Consider the following 26,054-nt stretch of genomic DNA (forward strand, 5'->3'; position numbering starts at 1 on the left):
TATTTATTCATTCAAATAGAGGGATGCCCCAGCCCTGTTGCCCATTGAGAGCAGCAGAATTTATTGTGCTGGGGTCCACTTGGTTAAGTTGGCATGTTCCGTTTCTGCAGATGGGAAGGCAGCCGTTCTTTGCCACTGAAGTGAGCTAGAACTGGGCGGGGTTGTTGTTGTTGTTGTTAGTTCCTCTCATGCCCCCATAACAGAAAGGGAATTTGCACAGTGCAGATCCAAAGAGATTTTGTTTTGGTTCTGACATGGGAAAGCTTTTAGCACCGCAAAGGAGTTTTTGAAAGGACTGGTCAAGAGGGAAAGAAAACAGGATTGTTTAAGCACTTAGTTGATGATGGCATGGCCCTTGCTATGCTTCCTTTTATGGTGTATGGGGAATCATGAAAGCCTATGGGCCTGAAAGATTTTGCAAAATCCTGGTCTTGGCTGCGATATGTAAAGGAAATGTATGGTCTCTCGTTCTATTTTCAGGACTTGTGGCTTTTGTCTTCTGTGTTTCCACATAGGCTTCCTTAGATCTTCCTGTGTTTTTTCTCAAGTGTGGGAAAGAGATTGCCAAGGAAGTGGACAGAGGAGCTTGCAGAATCACTGGGATTGTTCTGAGGTTTGAGGGTCAAGGAAAGCTGACCCACCATTACCTGTTCAGTTTGTTTGTTTAGTTTCAAAAGCCTGATCTACAGATAGCACATCCAACCACAATTAAAATTATTATTGTTCCTTGGTGAAAAACTTGGAACCTAAGTTTTCCCCCTCAGCCAGAATGTGTGGCTTGCTTTTGCTGCCATAAATTCTCATTGTTAGGTATCATGCTCTGCCTTCTATTGGCTTCAGACACAAGGGCCAACCTTCACATTATTATCCCAACCAATACAAATCTCCGCATTTTTATAGCACTTTGGAATGATTAAAGCACTTTCAGATTAGTGGCTCAGTCAGATCCATCTGAAGCCCAGATAGTGAACCACATTAACCTGATATGGGGTTGATTTGGGCTTTGAACAGATTGTGTTGTGATAGCCTTGCATCATTTGGACCCACCTGGAGTGATCCAGTGGTGTCTAAAGGCAGGGTGGCCAGGGAAGAAGAGACATGCAGGCATTATTACTAGAGTGTATGGTCCCTTTTATACTGCTGGGGTTTCCTTTCAAGCAAGGGTCTGGCTTGACAGCAGCAAACACATGCAACCCGCCCCCCCCCCCCCCGAACCAAGTTCCATTGAGTCCAGTGGGGTTTACTCTCCAGTACATTGTTTCTCAAGTGGTAATGGCAGAAAAACATGCACAATGTGTGATTTCCACTGAGCTGCGGCCACAGGGATTAAATGTAATTGTCCTTGAAATCCCTTCTCTGCCTGAAAGCCTGGAGAGTTGCTGCCAGTCAATGTAGACAGTCCTGAGCTAAAAGTTAGGGCTGCCATATGTCCAGGATTTCAAAGCCAGAAATGATGTCCAAGGGGGATTTCAGAAATGTGGCGCTTTGTCCTGGATCTTAGGTAAGTCAATCGAAAAATTACAATTTTTTAATGTGTTTTTGCAAAGAAAAAGCTCAACAACTTTTGGAATCTTCCCCAAAAAAGCTCATAAACTTTTGGGGTATCCTGCTTTTTTACTTTTTGAAATATGGCAACCCTAAGTTGACTCTGTGCAAGGCAACTTCCTTTGAGGACACTTTGCCAAGTCCCTTTGTCCAGCGTCAGCCATCCTGACTCACCTACCATTCCCTCTCAAGAAGTCATGTTTGAAACACATTGTAATGTGAGAGGAACCAACCATCACATGTGGTGGGACTGTGTCCAAGTAAATAAGTTCTGGGGTCAGATAGTGCTGGAAATTGGATTATTTACTGGGCAAAATGTTTTCTTGGATCCTAAGTTATGTTTGATTTCTCTGTTTGTAGAAGGTAGCTCTGAAATTCACAGTAAGACTCTGATTACCCACCTGACGGCTACAGCCTATTTGGTTATAGCTCAAGGATAGAAGAATGCACTGCATTCTGTGTTAAAATGGTTTAAATCGTTCATTGCCATATCTGAGAAATGTGAGTCACCAACTAAGGGTTGTCTGGGGAGACACTGCTCCACTGGACTATAGTGCTGTCAGAGAAATTATTGAAATTATTGGAGTTCTAGAATGAAAATTGAAATGTGCATGAGAAGGGTTGAACAAGTGAAGGTTGTGTCTGCAAGAGAGGCATGAAAGAAAGACAAAGTGGCACATAAACAAGAGAAACTGTTGAAGGACAAAGGAGATAAGGCTGAAGGCCATTGTTATGCCATATGACTTAGCCAGACAGAATAGCTGTTGTTTAGGAATGCTTAAGGTAGAGAGATTTCTGTGTCTTTTACCTGGTGCAGTATTTTCTTCTCTGCCTTAAAGGTAAAGGTAAACGGACCCCTGACCATGAGGTCCAGTCATGGCAGACTCTGGGGTTGCGGCGCTCATCTCGCTTTATTGGCCGAGGGAGCTGGCGTACAGCTTCCGGGTCATGTGGCCAGCATGACTGAGCCGCTTCTGGCGAATCAGAGCAGCGCACGGAAATGCCGTTTACCTTCCCGCCGGAGCGGTACCTAATTATCTACTTGCACTTTGACGTGCTTTCGAACTGCTAGGTTGGCAGGAGCAGGGACCCAGCAACGGGAGCTCACCCCGTCGCGGGGATTCGAACCGCCGACCTGATCGGCAAGTCCTAGGCTCTGTGGTTTAACCCACAGCGCCACCCGCATCCCTTCTCTGCCTTGGGGGGGGGAGCTAAATGTCATCTATTGCAATGTTTTTAATAAAGACATCCTGTTTGGCCAACAAATTGGTGTCTGGATTATTTTGGCCATCCAGGCTGAACCCACAGGTATTGTGGGTTGGGGAGGGAGCCCCCTTCCAATATTTCCACAACATAGCCACCTGGTGGTTTTTTGTGACTTATTTATCAAATTAGACTCAACACTGGCAAGTCCAGTCCAAATACAATTTTGTTTGGAAATGGTTGAAACCTTAATCTGATGCTCCATTTGGTTTTTTCTGTTTTGTATCCTGCTGCGTACCTTTGTATCTCTTTTTATTCTTAATTTAAAAAACCTGAAAAAAGTAAATAAATGACAAAGGAAAACTCCCATTCTGTCTCACAGAACCTTTCCTCCTATTTTCTGCACCATGAGAAGTATTATTATTATTATTATTATTATTATTATTATTATTATTATTAATACCCTGCCCATCTGGCTGGGTTTTTTCCAGCCACTCTGGGTAGCTTACAGCACATAAAAAATTGTAAAACATCAGGCATTAAACATTTCCCGGTACAGGGCAGATGGCAAATACAGAAGCTGTTGAGGAAAAACTACAGGTTTCTCAAGATGCATTTCTGTATGCCCTTCAACACTTTATAGATATAAACATGGTGGGTGGGTGCCTTAGGGCTCATGCATATATAAAGACAAGATGCAACCACCCTCCTGCCCAGAAAACTAACTTGAAGTGACCCTGAAGAGAAAATTGAATTCTGAAGACTAATGACTGTGGCACCTAAGGCTGAGCATCCAGTCTGGAGTGGGTCAATGCAGCCCCAGATCATCTCGGATTGGGTTGGGTTCACTCAGAGCAACCTGGAGCTGTGAAAATTTGGGGGAGGATATTAAACATGCAGCCAGGTGGCAAGGAGAAGGGAGAATTAGACTGTGCAGGTGAGAAATCTCTCCCCTCCCCGTTGGCACTTGACCCTAAGGCTGTGCAAAACCCCTGGCTCCATTCAGAGCCTGGATCCTGCCTGGATTGGGTTGGGCCTGAAGCGATCCGGCCTGAATCAGGACCTGAATCTTCACAGCCCAAGTAGCTAGTCATACCTAAGAAAATGGGCAGCAGAGAACAAGTCTTTGCCAAAGTTCTTCAGGAGTTTGAAGAGTACTTATTTCAGCTAACTAACCCGCATTCCTTCTTTACAGACCTTGTTTTGAATATACCTAACCATCTTAACTGCATTCCTCTAAACCTGCTCCAGTTTATATCTTTCTTAAAGTGTGGTGCCCAGAACTGGACACAGCCTGTCTGCTGGGGCAGAGGCACCCTCTTGACATCCCTGGCATTACTGCAGCATAACTAGATGGGACAGTGGTGTAGCTGAGAGGCAATGGGGTTGGGTGGGTGCACCAGCAGAGCCTAACTCATTCATTCATTTTATTTGTATTTTCGCCCTATAAGACGCACTTTTTCCCCTCCAAAAATGAAGGGAAAATGTGTGTGCGTCTTATGGGGCGAATACAGGCTCCTTGGCTTCAGCGATAGCAACGCGAAGCCTCTGAAGCCTGCGCTCCGGAGGCTTTGCGTTGCTTCTGCTGAAGCCAGGAGAGTCTGCTCTTTGAGGCTGGCGGTGGGGGAAAGCAGCGCCTCCTCCATCGCCAGCCCCAGAGGATGGGGGGCAGCTGGAAGGCGCGCGATGCCGTCCGGCTACTCTCCGACCCGGCTTTGAGGCTGGCGGTGGGGAAAGCAGCGCTTCCCCCATCACCAGCCCCAGAGATTGGGGGGCAGCAGGAAGGCGAGCGACGCCTTCCCGCTACTCTCCAAACCGGGTTGGAGGCTGGCTGTGGGGGAAGCAGCGCTTCCCCCATCGCCAGCCCCAGAGATTGGGGGGCAGCGGGAAGGCGTGCGACGCCTTCCTGCTACTCTCCAACCCTCCTGTGGGCTTTTGGGGGAGATGGGGGAATTCCCCCACCTCCCACAGAAGCCGTGCGCTCTTTAAAGGGGCTCTGCGGCTTCTGCTGGCTTTTCTAGGAGGTGGGGGAATTCCCCCACCTCCTAGAAAAGCCCGTAGGAGCCGCGCAGCCTTTAAAGAGTGCACCGCTCTTGGGGGCTTTTCCCCGAGGAGGGAGAAGGGACTGACTGGCCGAGTCCGTCCCTTCTCCCTCCTGTGGGCTTTTGCGGGAGATGGGGGAATTCCCCCACCTCCCGCAAAAGCCGCATGCTCTTTAAAGGGGCTCCGCGGCTTCTGCGGGCTTTTCTAGGAGGTGGGGGAATTCCCCCACCTTGTCGAAAAGCCCGCAGGAGCCGCACACCCTTTGAAGAGCACGCTGCTCTTGGGGGCTTTTCCCCGAGGAGGGAGTAGGGACTGACTGGCCGTTTCAGTCCCTTCTTCCTCCTGGTCGAAAAGCCCGTAGGAGTCGCGCACGGCTCCTGTGAGCTTTTGCGGGAGGTGGGGGAATTCCGCCACCTCCCGCAAAAGCAGGGAGAAGGTCTTGGAGTAGCGCAAAGGCTGCGTGCAGCCTGTCCGCTGCTCGCAGAGCTGTGGGGGGGAAATCATATTTTTTTCCTTGATTTCCCCCCCCCCCTGAAAACTAGGTGCGTCCTATGGGCCGGTGCGTCCAATAGAGCGAAAAATACGGTATATTGTCTTTTCACACATAAAAGCCATGCTCAACAAAGAAACAGGGATGCATTTCAAACAAACACTGCAAAAACTATTTCATAATAACATAGTAAAACAAAATATAATAGAATAACAAAAAAGACATTTCAATACTATAGATATAAAAAGATCTCTTAAGCAATTTGCAGCATCCAATAGCAAAAATAGCAAGGGATCATTACGGTTTCACCACCACTCCTTGATGTTTCTCACAGTCCATCATCTGCAGCAGATGCTTATAAGGTTTCAAAGGGCAAGGAGTGGGGTAGCTGGAACCATCACTCCCATGTCGTATGATGTTGCTCATCTGGAACAGCCCCAACCTCACCATCATCCTTCCCTGCCTCATCCCTATCTCGTTAAGTTGTACTGGTGCCAGTGCTGGTAGGATGTCTCCAGCCCAACACACGGGTTGCTGTTGGACCCAATACTCTCATCTGGAGTGCCTTCATCAGTTTAGGAATGACCTAGCCAAAGATAAGCAGTGTGAATTGGATCAGGACAAGTTTCCCAGATGCAAGCACGTTGTTATTATCTAAAGAGAGCAACACATTGTTCTAGGGCTGCACATGGCTGCTGTGTTTGCTGGGGAGGAGCATGGAGAGAAGAAGAGAAGCCCTGGATAACTTTCCCTGAATCACACCCTCTTATCTCTCACTCTCAGATATTTGAAAAGCTGGGAACTTTTAAATGGCTTTTTCTGGACATGACACTGGTAGGGAGAATGGGAGGGGAGATTTGGCTAGTTGAGAAAATGTTTCTGCTATTGCAATTAGAAGGCATCCAGGCAAACATAAACAATGATGTCACCCCAATATGCATTTCAAACATAATTCTGAGCTGGTTCAAGAAAAGAATCCAAGAGAATCATCTAACCTTTTAGCCCTTGGAATAGTTTTCATTTCTGAGAAGATGTGGCTATTTTGGGTATGGTACTTTTGTAAACAGAGACACATTTTTGTCTGTTGCATTCGGACCCCTCCCTTTTTTCAAGTTGCTCCAAGTGTGGGGAGACTCACAGCAGAACCCACATCTGCTTAGCTTCTGAGATGTAGCTACATCACACACACACACACACACACACACACACACGGCCCATAGTGTAATAACAGAGCGTATCTGCATGTTAAACAGAATAAAGTTGTAGCATCCTGGGTGGTAGAATTCTGGACTGTACCATGGCAGACTGGGGTTTATTCAAAATGGATAGACCTCTGTCCACTTTGAGCCAGGGATACCTCTTTCTGTTGCTGACTTCACTGCAGTTTACCTGGATATGGCTGGGGCAGGAAGGCAGCAAGGTCAGGGCTGCAAAGATGTGCTGGCAGGAGTGCCAGATTGGCCTGCTGGTGCTCACACAATACAGCCTTGAATTTACTGCTGCTCTATTCCATCTCCAACCAAGTGATGGGTGGACATCTCTACAGCCCTGCTGCTGCCTCATCTCTGCATCTAATTGAGAAAAGGCTAAGTTAAAACTGAATAATTTTGAGGACATGTGCTGGGTACTCCAAAATTATCAAGTACAGTTTCAGATTAGCTCTTTTTGGGACTAGCTAGACCTCAAGGCAGTGTTGCCAGGGGGGTAGGTCTTTGGGGGGCATAGAAACAGGGTTCCACTCTGCAGAATGAGAAGGAGGGCCTCTCTGAGAAAAAAAAAGCACCTGGATATGGGTCTATAAAAAAGCTTGGTATATTTATAGTATCCAACTTGGTGTTATTTTATACTGGATTGTGCCCATTAGCACACTGGCTAAAAGGAGTGACATTTGGCAGCAAATGTGGGCTGGGGAAAGCAGCTCACCATTGGAGGACTGTAGCTCAGTGGCAGAGCATGCAGGAAGTCCCAGGTTCAATTCCCGGCATCTCCAGGTAGGTCTAAGAGAAATCCTGGAGAGCTCCTGCCAGTCAGTATAGGAAATATTGAACTGGATGCAACAACATCCTGACTTGGGACTCATCTATACAGCTGCAAATAAAATGTTTTAAGCGTGTTTTAAGTGCAATACACAATGTTACACTAGATGGCGATGGTGAGCTTTATGGAAAATTCAATATATTTTTTAAAACGCTTTTTAAAAAAGCATTTTTAGAACAGTTTTTATATGTGTGTAGATTCCACCTTGGTATAAGTAAACTTCCTATGCTCCTGCAAACAACCTGTATATAATTTCCCTTGGGTGGAAATGATGCCATTGAGAATTTATTGATTTTAGTAAACCTACCATAGCTCAGTTGTAAAGCACGGGCAATACATATATAAAGTTTGAGGTTTATTTATTTGGGCAATATATTAAAAAAATATGCAAGCAGTGCACATAAAACCTAACAACAAATACCCCCAAAAAACTATTAATACAAATTACTAACAAATGAATATTAAATCCTTTTTCTGACACACTTCCCCACTCAATGCCTCTCAGTCTCCTGGCCCTCAGAGTCGGACACCCAGCTACCCTGATTCTCACCCAGGGCTCAAACAAACTCACAGATCACCCCCAAGAGGGTTCCTGGAATCTGATAGTGCCACCCTAGTCTCTCTCACTTGGGTCTGTGAGCAGGCACCCAGGCGTAATGGAGCTTCCTCAAGCTGCCCACAATTATGTCCCATTCAGCACTCCAATCAGCTGCTCTGCACACACCCAGTTCCAGGTGACAGAAGGCTTGATCTGGAGAGTTCCCAAGGATAGTAAAAGGACACTCACTGTTCTTTCTCAAGCATCTAGACACATCTCCTCTTTCTGCTACTTCCTTGACATCTCTACTTAAAGCACCTTTGGGCTGACAGAACTTGCTGGACTACAACTCTCATCACTTCTATTGGCCACAGTTGCAGGGGCTGATGGGAGTTGTAGTTCAGTAATAGCTGGAGGGCCACAGGGCAGCCACCCTGAGCTAGAAAATATGCCGCCTGTCAAAGAAGAAAAAGAAATTAAACGTCTAAGGGCTCCATCTCTGCTTGCTCTCCTCACAAACCCCACCTTCTCCTTCACATGACCAGTTCCCACTCCATTACACTTTACCCAACTCCTCACCTATCCCCTTGAAGCTCTCCCCTAGCCCATCCTCCCCCTCCTCTCACAGCTCACTCCAATCCCCAAACCCTTGTTGCAGCTGCATTTAATGGGTGGAGTTGTCATTCACAAAGTGGCTTGCTAAAGCAGTCTGTGAAGCAGCTCCACCACCCTCAGTTAAATGCTCACCCCCAATGATTCTTTCTCACTCTGATGCCTGGTATTTATTGTGCTGGAGTTGGCATCCTCACCTATTGGTGGCCATATGTACTGCACAGCATGATGACAGACTTAGATTTTTATGTATATGGGAAGATACAGACCAGTGGTCTGACTCAGTAGAAGGCAGGTTCATACGTTCAAAAACAGCCTTTTTGTTTTCCATTTCCCAGCATTTATCTTTTTTTAAAAAATAGCGGGAAAAGAATGAGCCATGAAGCTACAATATTGGTTAATTCATCTGTACCACACCTCCCAAAATTAGGAGGAATCCTTGTCTGGCAAATTATGTTATGCACAGACTGATAAAAGATGACTATGATGATCCCGTCCTTCCTCCTTTAGTAGTTGGGAGTGGATGAATAGTAGGTGTTTAGGTGGTTACACTTTGTCTCCTGGATTCCAACACTTGCTTTACTGCAAAATCATGACATGAGTTTCTGAAATGCCAGGCATGTGCACAATCTTCATTATGCCCCATACATCTTCCTCTGTAGGAATGCCCATAGAATCCCCCCACCTTTTCCTGCCATAAATTTTAATTATGCCATCTGTGCAAAACACTGATTAGCTGTGGGTCTGTTAGGTCTCCTTGCATCTATTTTTGAATACAATCCTCCCCCCCCCCGGGTTATTTGCCCACAAACACAATGCAGTGTCCTAATTTCCTAGCAGGGACAATGCATATTGTGCATTGAACAGGGAATGCATGAAGAGGAAAAATAATGGCTTCAGCTGTGGAATTCATCCCCAAAGGCCACTTTGGTTATATTTCGGCAGCCTTCCCAATCAGAATGAAATACTCAGAGCCTGTTCCTGTCTGTCTTAAGTGGAATTCTCACTCAACATCTGCCAGGGTTAAGGAGTTGCGCTTTGATCCCCATGCACAGTCTGTGTCCAGGAACCTTTCAAAGGGGCCACTGCTGGAATTGGAACTATATCTTTCTTGCTGTCGCTGAGAAAACTAACAAATCTCTGCAGTGATGTGGTTGCATCTCTTGCAAGCCACATTGGCTCCATCATTCATTTTTCCTCACAGGAAAAGGGAGTTTGGTGCTCTTTACTTGTCAGAATTCATGCAACTACATTCATTTTGTGTTTACCACAGTTGAGGGAGGAAAAGGGTGGGGATCTTCTGAGGCTCTTTTAAAGAGATGATAGGATAGGATGCCTCAGGGAAGATCTCGATTAAGGCCTTTGGATGCATGGCAGCTGTGAGAAAAGTGCTTGAAGAGCTTATGTGTCTTTGGCTCCAGAGCTGCAACAGGTATTTGAAACTATGATTAAATACAACAACTGGGAGTTTTATCTTTGTTTTTCGGCACTCAGATTTGGCATGCAGAACTGCACCTTGAAAATAGGTAAAAAGTGGGTGCTTTAGGCTTGTCCTAACATGATATAATTGCACTGAGATTCCCCACCCCTGTGAAAAGCAGCCAGTCAAGTGGTGTTGGGCACATGGGTGAGGGATTTACCCAACACATATTTTTGTCAACTATATGTTTCACTGCATGTCACAGGATCAGGGATTAAGATTATGCTTTTGGTAAATGTGGGAAGACCTCGAGGGCTTTCCCTGTCAAGGATATTCTTTTCAAACTCTTTCCTGCATTTTTAGGTTTTGTTTTTAATATAGGCAAGCCACTCTTTTATTTATGGCATTTACTCCATACCTCCCAGGAGTACGTTGTTTCATCCCAGTGTACATTGTTCTCTCCCCATCCTTCTCCCCATTTTATCTCCACAAGAACCCCACAAGATCAGTTAGGTTGATAGACTGTGGCTAGTCCATGATTAACTCAGTGGATCTGCCTTCCACATGACGACCTTCCTTGCTGGTTTAGATCACCAGTGCGTCCTTCTGCTCCTTGATGTTGTTTCTTCACCTCAGTCTGCAGCACTTCCTTACCATGTGACGCAGAGATGAGAAACCTGTGCCTCTCTCCCAGATGTTCTGGATAGCCACAGGTTCCCCACCCCTGATGTATTGCATATCCCCCTGCAAGGCTGCAATATTCTCAGTTGGAGAAGATGTTTCTAACAGAAAAGCCGGCTTTTACAAATTAGAGGTAGAGAGCATGATTTGGCATGATCGTCTTCACTGAGACCGAGGCTTGATACAAACACCCTTTAAAAGTGACTCATGAGCCGAGAATAATCTTCATAACTACCAATCCAGCATGCCAGGAATTTTCACATTTCTCTGCTAATCCCTCCCTCCAATGGACCACATTGATTGGCTGCTTGTTTATACCCAGGTACTGGGTTTTAGAAGATGTTATGGTTAAAATAGACTCTTGAGAAAAGATGGAGTCTCAAAATACATCTCCCATTTTTCCATGTGGAAAACAGAACGGTTGTTTTAACTTTTCTGGGTAAATAAAGATGGGAAGCCGCTTGCAATCTTGTAAGACTGCACCTCAGGGTAAAATGGAAATGAAAGATCAAGGCACAGGAGAGTTGTGAACTCAAAAACAAGAGAGAAAGGATTATTTTATCATGCTGTGAGTTCTCTCCAGAATTGGACAATTTTGGTTTCTCTTAGTTTGCATTTAAATCTTTTTCCAAATAACTTTACATTTTAATTTTTTTAAGCAAACATGAAATTTCTATCTCGGCACATTTTTGTGCATTTCTCCTACTATATGCACTTTGTACACAATTTTACCTCATGCATTCACCTCTGCAAACAATGGTGCCTATTGTACTACATTTCTGTACTTTTTTTTGCTAATGTAAGCATTTTTGTGTTAGCTTACCCTAATATACTTTGAGCTTTGGATATTGCACTGCAAAATTTGGAGAAGTGTGAATTTCAAGAGTAGCCATTTTTCAGTTTGCTTATAAATTCAGGAAGTCCAGATTAACTTGGTTCCCCTAAAATACAAATGCAAATAAATCCTGCCATCCCCTCTGATCTAACCTCTTCTGGGGGAGCAGCTGTATTCCTGGTCAGGCCATTTGTTAATCAGCCAGCCCTACTGCCTACTCTGACTGGCAACTGCTCTTCAGGGTCTCAGGTATCATTCCTCTCACCTTCCCCCGTATCTTTTTAAAAAATACTGGAGATGTTATTGGGACCTTCTACATGCAAAGCAGCTGCTCTACCCTTGAACTATGGCCCTATCCCTTATGTGCCCTCTTCTGCCTTGTATTTCTATTCGTTCAGTCTATCCATACTATGAATTATCCTATCACTGTAGTATCAGTAATTTATTTTCGGTGTCAGTTATTAGAGACTGTAAGGAATATCTATTATACACAGTAATGTCAGGTTGTTGTTATTGCTTTTAATTGCATTATAGGGAAATCTGATTTCTGTATCTAGGCTTGGAAACAGAATATCAATTGGATCAAATGCTCCTGAATAATTTAGTTTGCATGAATTTTGGTTTGATTTGTTTTCAGTCAGCATTTCATTAAATAACATCTTTGAAAGTTGTCAGTCATTGTTGGTCTTCTTTACAGCCATGGCACATGTACTTCTGAGGCTGTGGCCTGAGCTGATTTTTTTATGTATTTGTTGCTTTTATATCCCTCCATTTCCTCCAAGGAGCTCAAAGTGGCATACATTGCTCTCCTCCCCATTTTATCCTCACAGCAACTCTGAGATAGGTTAAGCCGAGAGTGAGTGATGGGCCGAAAATCATCAAGGGAGCTTCCTGGCTGAGTGAGGATTTGAATCCTGGTCTCCCAGGTCCTGGTCTAATACTCTAACCACTACACCACACTGCCTTAAAAGTCCAGTGTCCTTGCAAATGGGAACAGCCCTGTTCCTATGTTATATGAAGCTGCATCAGTCTTTGAGGTGGGAGATAAATTTGTTTGATTTGCGTTTTAAGGCAAACCTGCCTGATTCACACTTCTGGAACCAATATGCAGACTGAAACACAGCTATCTTTCAAATCCACACTTCTTCAACCTACAGCGGCACCCAAAAATGTGCATTTGCAGGAAATAAAATAAAAATGTTTATATGAATGATAACAGAGCCACAGTTCTCAGAGTGGTTTAACAGTAAATCCCTCTTGCCAGGGAACTCTAGGAATTGTAGCTCTGTGAGGGGAATGGGGGTTGTCTCCTAACAACGAGTGTTCATAGTGACATGATACTGCTTTAAATGTACAGTGCAGATGGCTGCCCTGGGTGAGATGCACCAACTAGCTTTCTCTTTCTGTTTTTAATTATAATCACTTGGCATCTGGATTTAGTGAGAAGCTGATGCAAACGAGAGTCTCAGTCTATAGAACTCAGGGACTGGACATCTGGTTCTGCCTTCAAGCAGCAAGGCCATAAATAAGTGGGCCAGTGAACTAACTTCAGCTGCCAAGATGTCCCCATGGCCGCCAAGTTCTCAGGCTTTCATAATTTGTGGCAGGGGAATACATGCACCACTGGATCAGTTAGAAACCAGCACCCAAAACTCACACAAGCGACGCTTCCGCTATTTTTGCATACAATGCGAGTTAACACCTGCTTCTGGACAGGGCTGCGAGTCAACCACAGGGCACTGCTGTTATCACTCCACATATCTCAAGCTCTTTGGAGTGCATAGTCACTGTATCTTCAAAAGGAACTGTTACTTGATCCTTTTTTAATTGTGGGTTTGCTCCGCCTCCAAGTTTATTCTCAGGGTTTAGTGCCAGAGCTTGCTCCTTAGCAAATTCCCTAGCACTAAGATCTCCAATAGAAAGTAGTGCTGTGCCATGGGATGGGTAAATTGGTTGATTTTTGTTTCTCTCAATTGTTCCTTTTTTCCAATCTTAAATCCAGTCCTCCATATTTCTATATCAGTTTGTAATGATAGTGATCATCCTCATTAAAATTCACCAGCATTTTACATATTTTGCAAGCAATTTCCCAAGGATAAAGCAGTTTTACATGCTATTCCCCCCCCCCCCTAATATGTGCATTTTTATGCAAACTCTGCTTAAAAGCCTTCAAGGATGGAGAGTCCACAACCTCCCGACACAGACTGTTTCACAGTTGAAGAGCTCTTACTGTCAGAAAGTTCTTCCTGATGTTTACTTGGAATCACCTTTCTTGTAATTTGAAGCCATTGTTCCCTCTTCCATGTAACAGCCCCTGAGATATTTGAAGATGGCTATCATATCTCCTCTCAGTCTCCTCTTTTCTAGGCTAAACATACCCAGCTCCTTCAACCATTCCTCATAAGGCTTTGTTTCCAGATCCATGACATTCTGAGATCAAATCAGAAGCCAGGACAGCTTTCATAATTCTGGGACTGTCCCTGGAAGATCGGGACACTCAGAGGGTATGCCAATACCCTAATCAGTGGTTTTCAATCAGTGTGCCGTGGCCAGGAGTGCCACGGGCAACAGTGGCCTCCATCTCTCCTTCCTTCCCTCCTTCCTCTGATGCCCTCTTGTGTCTCTGCTTCCCAAAGGCTTACATAGCTTTTCGTAGCAGCAGAGACTGCTCAGTGGACTTCCAAGGAGAGGGGAGAGGAGAGAAGGCTGAGGTAACACTCCACAAAGAAGGATGTTCTAAAAAGGGTGAGGGGCTGCCAGCTCTGCAGGCAAGGGTTGACATAACTGGGCTCCTGAGCCCTATAGGGGCGCCACAGAAATAATGTAGTTGGTCAAGGAAGCAAAGGACCCAAAAAGGTTGAAAAGTCTGACTGGCCAAAAAGGCAGGGAGGGGAGGACCACTGTTCCGGGGGGCAGGGCAGAAGACAGGCACAATATCAAATGAGTGTCTGCTGATGATACTATGGCAGTTGCAAGCTCCAAGGAGGGAAGGCACTCTACCCACCCCAGTGCCAGGCTGCAAGTAGACCAGGGATATGTAGTTTTGCCAAGGGCCGCCACATCTTGCCTTGCATCCTGCCACAGAGACTGCAAGGTTGCACTGAACATGCAGCCACCCTTGGCCAGTTTTGTGTGCAAAGAAAAAAGGCTGGGGATGGCTAAATACTTTGGCTGCTGGAGGAGTTTTATGGGAGTTGTCAATGGCGTTTCATTTAAAGGGAATAATCGGATGAACTCCTCTGGTGAGATGTCTAAGAAGTGTTAGTTTCTTACATTTTGCAGAACAATTCAATGGCTGCAGATTCCAGAGGGGTAGTAACCATGTTAGCCTCCTGTGGCAAAACCAGAAAATTTTGGCACCATAAAGACTGATGGTGGCCTAATGATAAATGGGATCTTATGCCATAATGCATAGTTTTTAAGGTCCCACAAGACACTTCATTGTTACTGATTAAAATGTTAGCCTTTGCATAACTTGGTTCACATTTTTTCCCCTTTCTTTATACCCTCACATCCCCCCTTAGCTTAGGAGAACAAGAGGGGGACAGTAGCTAAATAGCTGCAATTAGATTTATCACAGAGGAATAATCAGCTCACTGATACACTTCCCTTATTAGATTAGAAACCCAAGTGTGTGTGTTTTTGAAAACAGTCAAGGTCAAATTTACTACAAAGAGGTTGTTATTCCCTTTCCTTATTCTTTATTGTTAGCTTTTCACCTTGAACACCTTTCAGAAAGGAAAGGGTTTTTTTTTAATATTAAAAAAACAAAATCCTGCCCCAGGAAGATTTTTAAGAATAAAGCATCTTTAATAGCTGGGGCTGCAGCAGAAGTAAAAAGTGGGGAGTGGGACTTTGTGTATACTTAGGAGACGGGAAGGGGCCTGAGCGCCAGGAGTCGTCACAGATAGAGGAATTCCGGCCATTGTTTCTTGTGATATGGAACTTCCTTTGCCCAGCAGTAAATAGACTCTAGGCTGTTTTGCGAAAGATGGTGCTCAGGGCAAGAGAGTAAGTGAAATATTGTTCCTGGTGAAATAAAAGTCAGTCCCACCACCCAAATGTCTGATGTTCTCATTGGAGCAGCTCCTCCAAAATTCTCCTCTGCATATTTTGAATTCACATATTCTCCAGGAAGGCAAATATCCAGCAAATAATTGATATGCAGGATTGGCATTTGAAATCTGATATTTATGCAGCAGCCTTTGATGGCATCTGACAGCTTCCAAGTCTAGTAGTACTCCATATCTGATAAGAACATAAGAACAGCTTTGCACATCTGAGCCAACCAAAAGTCCCTGTGAAGACCACAACCAAGCTGAGAGTGCACGAGGGGACAACTCCCTGGCAACTTCTTATAGGTCTGGGAAGGATTCTGGGATGAAATATTGGAGAGCCACTGCAAATCAGTGTAAAAAGTATTGAGACAGTCCAGTGATGGTTGAGTAGCCATTAGTAGCCTTGACCTCCATGAATTTGTCTAGACCCACTTTTAAAGCCATTCAAATGTGTGGCCATCAGCATATAGAATTATAGAACTGTAGAGTTGGAAGGGACCATGAGGACCATCTATTCCAACTCCCTGCAATGCATGAATCTTTCACCCAAGGTGGGGCTCAAATCCATGACCCTGAGATAAAGAGTTTCATGTTATGCCAACTGAGCTCTACCTTGTGGTAGTGATTTCCATAATTCAGCTGTGCAGTTTATGAGGAAGTACTTCCGTTTGTCAGTCCTGAATCTCCCACCCTGTTCATTGGATGCATAAATCCATAAGATGGGGGAACACTGCTGCAAAGTTGCCTATATTAGAAGAAATGTGTACTTTTTAAATTACGAATTTCCATTGTATTGCACACTAATATGTAAATGGGCCAAAATGAATTTACAACTGGAAAAATGAAAAGTTTAGAGAATCTGAAACTGGCATATTAGTTGTGTGTGTATATGTCAGTTTGGCACTCACGCATTACACAAATGAGGTAAAAGTAGAAATATTGCACTTCTGAATTACAAGCAGCTTGAGAAAACTGTGAGGGGGCGCTTTAAATGAGTCAGAGAACAAGCTTTGTAAAGGACTTTGACATTGTAGGTGGGTTGAGTTTGAAACTTGGTGTTTTGAAGGTCTGCTACAAATCAATGTCCAGCCAGATTCTCAAGATGGTTTCAGGGGGAAATCTGTCAATAGTCAACTGAAATACAGAACCTTGAAAAGAGGTATCTAAAATCACGATCTGGCTAATAATAATGTAGAAAACTGTCAATGTGCACTTCTTAGAAAGGGGATTTGTGTTTGTTTGTGGCATTTATAAAACCTTGTCTCACACATTTCTGAGTCAAACTCTGTTTTCTTTATCTGAGTTGAGAGGCTTTTTCTTCCTCAGGAATTCCATTTTCTGATATTCTTGTTAAAGAACAATGGTAGAAACCTTAAACTTATCTTCTTTGGAACAAGTAATAATAATAAAAAATTAGATCTAGCAATCAGAATCAGATTTTCATTTTTATTTTTAGAAAAAGAAAAATAGCATACCAGTGCTCTTAAATATGAGATTTTAGACCCTTCAGAGTGTGGAATGAATTCTAGGGTGGCCTGCAGAATCCCTACCACTTTCTACACAAAATATTGGACTCCTGGTATCCTGGTATCCTGATCAGCACTCAGGTCCTGTAATTCCATGGTCACCGCAGTAGTTACTGGTGCCCATTAGGACTGGCAGGGTGGAGGGCAAGGAGACTAACAATAGGTGGAACTTTCCTTGGCTGCAAGCAGAAAAGCAAGCAAGTAGAAAAGCAAGCAGGTGAGACTGGCTTAGGTTGGTGGGACAATGTGCCATTCACCCTTACTGGCATTTGACAGTGTGTAACAGCTAACATAGGTATGCGGGTGGCGCTGTGGGTTAAACCACAGAGCCTAGCACTTGCTGATCAGAAGGTCAGCGGTTCGAATCCCCGTGATGGGGTGAGCTCCCGTTGTTCGGTCCCGGCTCCTGCCAACCTAGCAGTTTGAAAGCATGCCAGTGCAAGTAGATAAATAGGTACCTCTCCGGCGGGAAGGTAAATGGTGTTTTCCGTGCGCTGCTCTGTTTCGCCAGAAGCGGCTTAGTTATGCTGGCCACATGACCTGGAAAGCTGTACGCCGGCTCCCTCAGCCAGTAAAGCGAGATGAGCGCTGCAACCCCAGAGTCGGCCATGACTGGATCTAATGGTCAGGAGTCCCTTTACCTTTAACAGCTAATATGCAATGGTGATAGTGTTTGATAACCAGCTAATACTAAATGATACAGCATCAAACAGCAAAAGAAACATCCCCTTTTGGCATCTGCAAAACTGTCGAGATGTAACAACAAGCCTAAAAGCACTCAAGTGTAAATATAAATTCTGAATGCAACATTTTGCTCAAACCTTGAGTGGCAATATTGGAAAAAATTACAAGCATACACAAAATTTTAAACTTGCTTGGAAGAAGTCAAAGGCTGGACAGAAAGAAGAAGAAGAAGAAAAGAAATTGTATTGCTTGGACCAAGTGTGGCAAACCTCAGGTCTGTGGGCCAAATGAGGCCCTCAGAACTCTCTCTGTTTGACCCATGGGACTCTCTCCAGGCCTCATTCCTCCTGAAGCCACAGCCCTGCTTCATGCCCCAAGCCTTTTGGCCTGGCTTTAATGTGTCCTTGGACTTTGATAATGATTCTTGGTTGTCTAGATGGAGGATAGAGGGAGGTTTGTGAATATAGGTAGAAACAGTATAAACCTCTTGGTAGTCACAGAGGTCCCATAATTCATCTTCCTTTCAAATAAACAGGAATATATACTTGTTCTACACAGCTACACAGATACTTTGTTCACCTGTTAAATCTCCCTCTGACCTTTCATTTTCAAGTCTGCTGCTTCACCCCTGATCTTGTATTACCTCTATCCTGGGCCTGATCTTGACAACCTTTGTTCACACCCACCTAACCTTTTCCTACTTTATTTGTCTCTATGCTGCAAAAGGTAACCAGAAACATATTTGCTTTCCACTTGGCTCAAGCAGATATTCTCAAATAACAAAAGAGGTTTGTGCCAGGCTAAAACTCTTTTCCTAACGGAGATGGGGAGGGAACAGATCTTCAGTGGGATAAACTCAGTAACTGTGGCTAATGCTCCTAGCAGCTTGCCAAGCTGTTTGGTTGCTGCACAGGACCTGGCTTTTGTTAACAGGATCAGCTCTTCAATTTATTAGCATAACGTGTCACGTCTACCTTGGGAGTGGGATGAGAACCTTCATTTTTATAATTCACAGTTGTACAACTCAGATATCTCCAGAACTGAAAACTGATGCAATGTTTAGCCCAGGGTTTCCCAAAGCCAGGGGTTCTGCCCCCCATCCCCATATCACAGGGAGGTTCACAACATAAAAATGCAAAATGAGAACACAAAATACATTAGATACATTACACACAATTTAAAAATGGCAAGGCATGAGATGGCCTGATACAGGCAACGCATAAACTGAGCTGGTGCTGCTAAATTCAGTGTATAAGTGTATTTAAAATTACTGCATTACACATTCAGTCTTTTTAGGAAACCCTAGCCCACACTTTCAGGTTCTAGTGATGTGTGTTTGGTCAAGAGGATTGCCCACCTGGACTGAACAGTGTAATGAACAGGGATCTACATAGACACATAGACACCCACCAGGGGAGTCTTGCTGAAGCGAGGAATGTGTTTTTTGCCAGAAGGTTTGCTGTTGCTAAATTGATCCGTGTGTCTACTATGCATGTAACCCATTTCATCAAAGGCAACTAAATACCTGCAGAAGCTCAGAGGCATCACTTGTAGCAGAAATAACCAGAGGTGGTGGTTCATTCCTGAAAACTATTGGAGGCCAGCTAGACATTGTCACTGAGTGTGTGCCTGTGCAGTAAGGTTCAGTTCAGCAAAGCATTTTTTTGGTATAATAATAAATAATAATAATAATAATAATAATAATAATAATAATAATTTATTTCTGTAACTATCTACTGCCACTTCATTTCAAAAAGCATTTCAAAAAGAATTCAGTAATAAGAACTCAATAATAGCACTGCATTTCAATAAGATAAATAAGTAATAACATAAGAACACAAGAATACCCTGCTGGATCAGGCCAATAGTCCAGCACCCTGTTCTCACAGTGGCCAACTAGATGCCTCTTTGGGGAAGCCCCCAAGCAGATCAGTTTTAATTTTAGTTTTAATTTTCAGTTTTAATAATTTTAATTGCTTAATTGATTATGTTGATGATGATAATAACATGGAAAATTGCAGTCAAACATAATTACGCATGTGTGTCAGTTAGTGCTTGAAGGGATTAAGACCATAGAATTCTGTTCCTAGACTTGGCTAGGTCACACCCCCTCATCACCATGGGGGAGTAACTGAAGCTGCTTCTCTTCCTTACTCTCTCAGCTCCATGTAACTGACTTAAGAAAACATGTGTTTCAACCTGTCTTCCTGTATTTTCTGCTCAAGAGTATTCTGCATTCTTGCTGCTGCATGGATAAATAAATGAATCTGAACTTTGGGACATTTTGTAAGTACAGCATTTAAAACATACTTACCAGTGTCTGGTTGGTTCATTGTAATAGGGGTAGAAAGAGAGGAGTGCTGTATGCAACTAAACAGGAAATGAAAAGGGTTTAATAGCCTACGTTCCCACATTACTTTAGAGTTTAAACTCTGTTGCTGGGGGCTCTCTTCTGTTGGGGAGTGAGTTTAGCCCTGCGTTTTGAATACAGGCACCCATCCAATTCTTATTTACCCCACACACATGGGTCACAGGGATTCATATTTTCCTCCCACAGGTATCATATGGAACTCATGGCACAACATCAGCCCAGACTGAATTAGGGTAGTTTTGTGCTTTTGTATATAGTATGCCATCCAAGATGCTTATCTTACCCACTGCTATTCCAGCTAGAAGTAGGAAAAGCAATGTTTAATCCAGAGTAGGGAAACGTTTTTCTGTTGAAGGCCACAGTTCCTTAGGGGTAAGCTATCAGGGCAGTTGTGAGCGGGGCTAAAGCTAGTGGTAGGTGGGGCCAGACCCCAAAGTAGGTGGAGCACTATTCCTTCCTTCCTTCCTTCCTTCCTTCCTTCCTTCCTCCCTCTCTCCGTGCCCCCTGTCATCTTTTGTTCCCTTGTTTTACAACCTTATTCCCACCCACATTAAATTGGTCCAAGGGCCCCATGCAGCCCCGTGCTGCCCACCCTCCTTTAATCAGATTGATAGTTTTAAAAAGAAAGACTGAATTAAAAAGATGCTTCGAACTAACAGGCAACAGATTTATTTCAATATTGCTTTTGATACAATGCTTTTCAAAACTGCTGAGGGTGACCACCAGTTTTTAGAGAGAGATTCTTCTTTCTCTCACAGATAGGGCAAATACCTGTTCACTGGGTTGAAACCCTAGATGAAAGAGCATGTGGAAGAGAGGTACTGAAGTCTTTGTTGTGCTCATGTCCACCTAGTCCAGAACGCTTTTTTCAAAGTGGCCAACCAGACAACTCTTCCAAGTTGGTGGCTATCTTGTGGGAGTGAATTCTACACAATGCACTGTACTGAGAAGTATTTCCTTTTGCCTGCCCCTAATCTTCCCACACTGAGCTTCATTGGAGTTCCAGTAGAATGAGAGTGTATATTCCTGGCAAACACTTCTGGTATAGATTGTCTGCCCCACTTATGAGAATAAAAAAAACCCCAATGGTTAGCTAAACCAAATAAAACAAGTTCTTACTCAGAGTAGACCCACTGAAATTAATGCACATTATTAAGTTAGGTCCATCAGTTTCAGTAGACCTACTCTGAGTAAAACCTAATTGAATACAACCCATTATATCATAGAACATTTCAGCCAACTGACCTATTAAAAATAATGTTGTATACTATAGTTGATGATCAGCGTTTTTGTGTGTTCACACACACTTTCTGCATGAAGAAAACAAATCAGGGAGAGAAAGGCTAAGTGCATCTTTCTCTCCCCTCCACCCCGATGTGCCACATTCAGGGAAGCATGAAAAATATGATAGACATACACAAGCACCTGAAGTGGTTCAGTTCAAAATGAGCAATTAAGGAAGTTGCCTTACACTGAGCCAGACCATTGATCCAAAATTGCTTACTGGCAGGCAGCATCTCACCAGGAATTTGCCCAGTCCTGCCTGGGGAGGCCAGAGACCTTTTGTATACCAAGCATGTTAAGGACCCGCATTGTGCAAAACATGCAGATCAATTCTATGGTGTGCTGATTTTCGCAGAGCTCCCTACCAAGTAAGTGTGCTTAGAAGCACAGCTTGGTAGACAGCAGCAGTGGGGAGGCAAAGGAAAGGAAATGTGTTGTTTGCTGCACAGGGACTTGATAAATAGGTGGAGTGCTAATGCAAAGCAGATTCTCCTCCACAGCCTTGCCACAAGCAGAATTCTTCCAGAGCCTGTCGTTATGTCACAGCTGTGGAGAAGCTGAACAAGAACAAACAGGGGTCGTGTAAGGAAACAGCAAAGGGATAGCTTGTTGGGAGGATGGAATTTGCCACTGAATCTGATTTCTGAAAGTATTTGCTTTGTTGTTATGTCCAACTGGTGTGCCTGGGTGTAGTTCTGCTGAACTTCCCCAGGAGAGATTCCAAGAACAGGAAATTCAGGGAACCTGCTGCTTGGGAAAGGGAACAGAAACATCAACATCATTATTTGTTTCTTTTTAAAAGGCATATCTCTACACCAGGAATGGGGGACCTCAAGCCCAGGATGCAGATGTGGCCCTCTAGGGTTTCTGTCTTGCCCTCTGGGCATTTCTCACTGGCTCTGCTTAGTGCCCTCCTCAGGTCTGCAATGTTCTTGAACTGTGATACCCATGTTTCAGATGTATTAATTAGGCAACCAAATATAAGTTGTAGCTATCTTGAACTGTGATAGCATGTCTTGCTTGCCTGGATGAAGAGTTGTGTGGGTGATGGGGAGTATATCGGAATCTCAAATTTTTTCATGACTGGTATACAGTGGTACCTCAGGTTACATACGCTTCAGGTAACAGACTCCGCTAACCCAGAAATAGTGCTTCAGGTTAAGAACTTTGCTTCAGGATGAGAACAGAAATCGTGCTCCGGCGGTGCAGTGGCAGCAGGAGGCCCCATTAGCTAAAGTGGTGCTTCAGGTTAAGAACAGTTTCAGGTTAAGTATGGACCTCCGGAACGAATTAAGTACTTAACCTGAGGTACCACCGAATAGCATCTTGTACAAGGGTAAGAGTCACATCCATCACCGAGGGCCTTCTTAGTGGCTGCTCCCAGACTTTGGAATTCCTCCCTAGAAAAGTTGAATGGGCTCCCTCCTTGTTCTTCCGCTGGCAGGTGGCAAGACCTTCTTGTTCCAACAGGCTTTGGGGAACTGGCTGCTTTTAATGAGGGGTTGGTGCCCTGCTGTTTTTGTTATGATTGTCTCTATGTTTTTAATACATTGTAGAGGGGCATAGGTGGACTAAACCAGAGTCTAGGGCTTGCCGATCGGAAAGATAGCAGTTCGAATCCCCGCAAAAGGTTGAGTTCCCCTTGTTCGGTCCCAGCTCCTGCCCACCTAGCAGTTCAAAAGCACATCAAGTGCAAGTAGATAAATAGGTACCGCTCCAGCAGGAAGGTAAAGGGCGTTTCCGTGTACTGCTCTGGTTCGCCAGAAGAGGATTAGTCATGCTGGCCACATGACCCAGAAGCTGTCTACGGACAAACGCTGGCTCCCTCGGCCTATAGAGCAAGATAAGTGTGCAACCCCAGAGGCATCCACAACTGGACCTAATGGTCAGGGGTACCTTTACCTTTACATGGATTGATAGAATGATAGACTGTGTTATTTCTATTAATGTTTAATTGCTTTTTAATGATTGTTGCCCCCTATGGTTTTAGCTGTTCTTGTTTCACCTGTGAGCTGCCTTGAGTCTGCCAGAGAAATATATAATAATAATAAAAGTGTTGCACAGCACTTCCGAGCAGTAGCAAAATTCCAGGGGGTTCTAAGCACTCACTCTAAGTTGTGTTTCCATTGCAAAATCAAAGCGGAATTGAGACTGGTGTCTTTAAGAAATATGGTTTATTTTACAAATACTTACACCTAAAGCCTTCAATAGCAGGGGTACAGAACATTACACCCCAAGAGTGTACCTCTTCACTCCTCTCATAGCTTCAGCAAAGCTTGAGTCCAAAGCAGCTGTCAGTCACGGCCACTTGTCTCTCAGTGCAGCCTCTTCCTTCAGCACTGCATGGAGTTCCGCCTAGTTCCCCCTCCTTCCGCCCATCAGTCTTTCCAGAAAACAGCTCCTCCCCTTCCACTTTCAGCATCCCCTTACCCTCTGCCACTCTGGCAATCTCCATTTCAAAAGCCTTCTGCAAAAGGCACATTTTTTCCTGTAATCGTGGCAGCCTTCCCCTTTAATGTCTGGTGATGAACCTCTCTCCTTTTGTCAGGGTAATGGCTCTGCAATCACTTGTCTTTCCTCTTGGATGGCATTCCTCTAAGCCCAGCTCCTCAGGAATTTACTAATATCAGAAATTATGGGGAGAACCAGACACCCAGGAATTTTAGGGGATCCTTGCTCCCTCCAAATCCATAGCAACAATAATAATCACTCTGCACACTTTTTATCTCTGGCTTCATCCACCTCTGACATGTAGCCTCCCCTCCTGAAGGTCCCTCATCAGATAATGTGGCCCTTGGAATGAAAACAAAATGTTATTCACTGTTGCACTACACTATAAACTTAGGGCTTCTCCCAACAACCTGTTTATTGAGCATTCATCCTGATTTGTTTGTACAAGCTTAGACTATATCCGGTCATTACTGAACATTCCTCCTGATTTGTTTGTAAGGAGGTTATATGGCAATGAGCATCCAGCCTGATTTGGTTACGCAATATTTACGTGTCTTCCTGTTGACCACTTGTTCATTCTACACTTTTCAAAGGGTTCAGCCATTATTTTCCAAAACACAAACAGTCCCATTTTCTCTAAAAGATGGATTGTTTGTATTAAGGGAAACAGAGCACTTTAATCCAGTTTAAAGTCCTGTATGTGCTTGAACTCTCTCCTGCAAAATACCGACAGTCTTGAAGCACCCTTAAACTGGCTTAATTGTTATTCCTTTTCTCAAAGGAATCAGTCAGCTGTGGCTCTGTCAGGGTGTGTGTGCGTATGATACCCCAGCTTCCTTGGGTCCTGAAGGAAGATCCTTCCTAGTTAAAGTGTACCTGTCTGCTTGCCCATCATTCCTTTTAGATCTTTGCTTCCACCAAGTGCTAGAGTTATTTAATTTAGGATTGCCATATGTCCTCTTTTTCCAGGACACATCCTCTTTTTCTGGGGTAAATTCGAGACAAATTGCATTTGTTTGCTTTGAATGGCTGTCATAGAGTCCTCTTTTTTTTGCTCTTCAAAATATGGTAACCCTTTGGCTGGCTTTGACCTGACAGTCTAAAATTCCCCTGTATCCCTGAGAATACCCCCAGGTATCGCGACACTGACTTGACACTAGATGTGGGGTAGTACATTAAAGGAGACAATGAAGGGTCGATGAAACAATATTAAAAGTATGCTAAATGATAAAAGGGTAGTTTTTTAAAGAAGAGATTTTAACATAAGAATGGTTACATGCAGTAGGGCAAATAGAATACAGCAAATAAATATAACATTAAACACCATGTAGTTTACCTCTAGATCAAATATTCCCTACCAACTTACAACTGGCGGTTCTTTGTATGATGTTAGAATGGCATCCTCATTCCTTTCTCTCTTGAGATCATGCCTTGAACTGCTAACCCAATCAAGTCACTGTGCAGAAAAGCCTTGGGCTATGTGTCTCCTGATCCATATTTTCAAGAAAGTTGGAGGGTCTCAACAACAGACAGTGCCTACTTGCCACCTACTTGTCACCTGCAATTAATCTCCCACCTTTAAGTTTAACAAGTTAACCTTTAAATGTAACAGAACAGTCTGTAACAGTACAGTCATTTGTTTCACATATTATATGAGAAAACTATTGCTAATGGAGATTTTTCAGCTCCTTGTCAAACTTCAACCACCAGAATTTGTTGGAGAAATCCCCCGTTCTGTAGGTATGTCTGGAGAAGAAGAAGAAGAAGAAGAAGAAGAAGAAGAAGAAGAAGAAGAAGAAGAAGAAGAAGAAGAAGAAGAATTTGCTCTGGACACTTTTTGCTGTGGACATTTCAATGCATTTTATTTTGTTCTGCAGCTTTCTAGCCCAAAGACCAGAGCGATCCTAACCATGTCTACTCAAATGTAAGCCATATTGCATTCAATAGTGCTTACTCTCAGGTAAGGGGGGTTGGGATTGCAGCCTTAGTCTCTAAATCTATATTCAGTGTCTGAGAAGCATGTGAAGTAAAAATAATAATAAACAACCATATAAGAATGGTAGCAGTACACCAGAATTAGATGCCAGGGCAGGTGGGTTGGAGCAGTGGCTATCATATTTTTTAGTAAAACAAATTTCAGCACACAGTCTCATACCTAGCTTAAAAACTACTCCCATATAACAAGCAAAACAAATGCACCTTCCAAAATAATGTTAAACAGCATACAAGACTCAGAGCTTTACAAACTGCCCCCAGATAAAAAGTATTTTTAAAGC

General features: G+C 43.8%; 1 protein-coding gene and 1 long non-coding RNA gene across 4 annotated transcripts in view; both read left to right on the top strand.

Moving 5' to 3' along the window:
• The window catches only part of LOC310754200 (vascular endothelial growth factor receptor kdr-like), a 187,663-nt gene that overhangs the window by 12,484 nt on the left and 149,125 nt on the right, over nucleotides 1-26,054 (top strand). The window lies entirely within an intron of this gene.
• LOC310754420 lies at nucleotides 21,266-25,574 on the top strand. Its single transcript, XR_014543822.1, has 2 exons — nucleotides 21,266-22,420; nucleotides 22,650-25,574. It is a non-coding gene; the product is annotated as an uncharacterized lncRNA (long non-coding RNA).

Source organism: Podarcis filfolensis (genome assembly GCF_964270895.1).
Source record: "Podarcis filfolensis genome assembly, chromosome: Z".
Classification (NCBI taxonomy): Eukaryota; Metazoa; Chordata; class Lepidosauria; order Squamata; family Lacertidae; genus Podarcis; species Podarcis filfolensis.